Here is a 2,474-nt window from a genome sequence, read left to right on the forward strand (position 1 = left end):
CTGCCCGCAGCCCTGAGGCGCGCTGCGCCCCTGGCTGGGGCGGGCGGCAGTGCTGCCGCTTTGTGGGCAGAGCGCGGTACTGCAGCTCTCAGCCGCCAGGCAGCCGAGAGCCCGCCATGTTGGGAGTGGCGAGTTGCGGATGTCACGGAGTTTTTCTTGACCTTCTCAAGATGGCGGCGACAAGGGCTGGGAAGTCGAGGACCCGGCTCGGTCTAATCGGCTGCCTGCATGGAACACCGACGCCAGGGCGGCCCCGACGGCTTTTCATGTGGCATTTTTAGTGTCTAAGACACGGACTATGTGGTCAGCAGCGCTGCGGGCGTCCGTATTTAGGCGGGTTGCTGACAGGCATCTGCCTAATCGCCTATCTCTTCCGAGGGTCCTCTTTCACTCGCCAGCTTGGGAAGGGCACGTCGTGAATGTTGCGGACTTTCTTTGACCTTCTCAGGATGGCGGCGAAATGGGCGGGGAAATCGCACACCCCTGTAAATCTGCCCCCCTGTGGCCACAGAGCGGGATCGCATCCCCCGAGCCAGCGCCCTGCCCCTCGCCGCTGAGTGCCGGGGGCGGGGCAAGGACGCCGCTGCCGAGCGAGGGAAGGGCGAGGGGCGGGAGCTTGCGGTGGTCGGGCCAGGGTCTGTAAATGGCGGGGACGGGGGAAGGACATTCGGGAGTGCAAAGGGACGCGATGGCCGAGAAGAATGGCCGCGGCGGGGGGGGCCCGGCGGGACCGGTTTCGGCGGGCGGCGGAGGTGCGGTCGTAGCGCTCCGGGGCAGCGGACGGGGGCAGGCGAGCGGCATCGGAACAGGGCGGCAGCCCCCGAGCCCGCGCCCGCCCCGCTCCAGGCTCTGGGAGCGACCGCGGGCCGGACAATCCCGGCGGGGCGGCCCCGGGCAGGCGGCGGAGCGGGGCCGTGGCGCTCCCCGCCCTCGCTGCCGACAGCTTTGGAAGGTCGGGCCGGGCGCCCGTCCCGTCCCGTCCCGCCGCGTCCCGGTCTCTGTAAACTCCCCTCTGCCTTTGCAGGTCTGTGCTGGACAGTGGGAGAAAGGTCCGTGCTGGTTGCTGTGTCCTCGGTGAGCAGAGAGCTCTGACCTTGGCCGCATGGGCTGCTGAGTGCTGGAACAATGGGGATGCGCTTTTATTTATTTAGTGACCTTTACAGATTTATTCCCCTGTTTCAGGTGAGCGTGCATCATTGCCGGTTTGGGATTGAGTGAAATGCGCTGAGGAACCCAGTTCTGGGGAGGGAGGGAAATCCTCTCTTAACATTTACCAAAATCTTTTGTCAACTCATCACGGCAGGACAGCGTGAAGACTGAAAATGTAAGAAGATGTGGAGGGAAACAGAGAATCTGACAGTAGCATCGAACGTACAAGTGCACGAATTTTGCTTTTTTGCTTGGATTTAAACTCCGAAGTTGTAAGGAATTTGGGAATGAGAAGGGACCTTTCAGAAGAAGAAGGAGTTGTTGTTACAGTCCTGGCAAAAGCCTTTGTTCTAGCTAATAAAAGAAGTTAGTGAAGAAAAAAAAACACTTTTTTTTCTTTTTGTTTTTTAAACTATTATATTAATTGGTCGTATATGGTGTGTTGTTCTATTTCTTGCTGTTATTAACTCTGTGTAGATTGTTTTTTGAGTGAAGCTGACTTTGGATGGGTTGGTTTGTATTTGAGGTAGGAGTAATTTCAATAGGTTTCTTTCATAGACTTCTGATAGGTATTACTGCGATTTTGGTTTTGTTTACTGTATGTATAAACCTAGAGCTTTGGTAGGGCCAGCTGGGCTGCTGGAGTTTTGGGTGTGAATTTATTAGAGGGCTTTTGTTAAATGCAGTTTTTAATTTTTGAAATGTTTTTCAATGTAGTGGTTTTAAGGTGGTTTTTAAGAACTCGTTGTATTGTTTTATGTTGTTTGTAGTTGGTGTATGATAAGGGATGTGGTGTGACTTTTTGGACGCTATGGTTTTGGTGTTCCTAAGTTCTGATTTCTTTCTGGTTTGATAGTTTTTTTTATTTATATTTTTTGGGACAGGGGCATTTATATGGTGGGGTGTTATAGGCAATATTTTTTTAATTTAGTTCGTGGTATTTTTTAGTATTTTAATAATTTAGATTTTTTATTTTCATGGTTTTAATATTTTTTTAATTTTGTCAAATAGCTTTTATAGATTATATGTTATTATTTGTGCATAAAGGTAGAGGTTTTTTTTTAGTAATGTTTAGGGTCAGTTGTACAGTTTTGAGTGTAGTGAGTTGCTTTGCTTGAATTTTTACTGGGCGTTTTTATTAGCAGCTGTGTCATTTTCAAGGTGTATTTGGGTGTTTGAGATATTGGTGTAGGAGGCAGTTTATGATGAGAATGTGCGGAGGTTTAGGGCTACTTTCAAATCCCACTATCAGTTATTTACAGTTTGGTTTATTTCAGTTTTTATTGGGGTTCAATGTTGTGGGATGTTTGTTCTGTTAGTAATAG

At 50.2% G+C, this 2,474-nt stretch overlaps 1 long non-coding RNA gene across 2 annotated transcripts; it reads left to right on the forward strand.

The window, feature by feature from the left end:
* The first annotated feature begins 546 nt into the window (after positions 1–546).
* Positions 547–1,528, forward strand: LOC134433537 (uncharacterized). Of its 2 annotated transcripts, none has more exons than XR_010031606.1 (3): positions 547–635; positions 1,025–1,182; positions 1,304–1,528. It is a non-coding gene; the product is annotated as an uncharacterized LOC134433537 (long non-coding RNA). The 2 variants fall into 2 exon arrangements; XR_010031607.1 differs by lacking the exon at positions 547–635 and adding an exon at positions 667–752.
* Positions 1,529–2,474: the final 946 nt, after the last annotated feature.

This window comes from Melospiza melodia, unplaced genomic scaffold (assembly GCF_035770615.1).
Source record: "Melospiza melodia melodia isolate bMelMel2 unplaced genomic scaffold, bMelMel2.pri scaffold_195, whole genome shotgun sequence".
In the NCBI taxonomy this organism is placed as follows: domain Eukaryota; kingdom Metazoa; phylum Chordata; class Aves; order Passeriformes; family Passerellidae; genus Melospiza; species Melospiza melodia.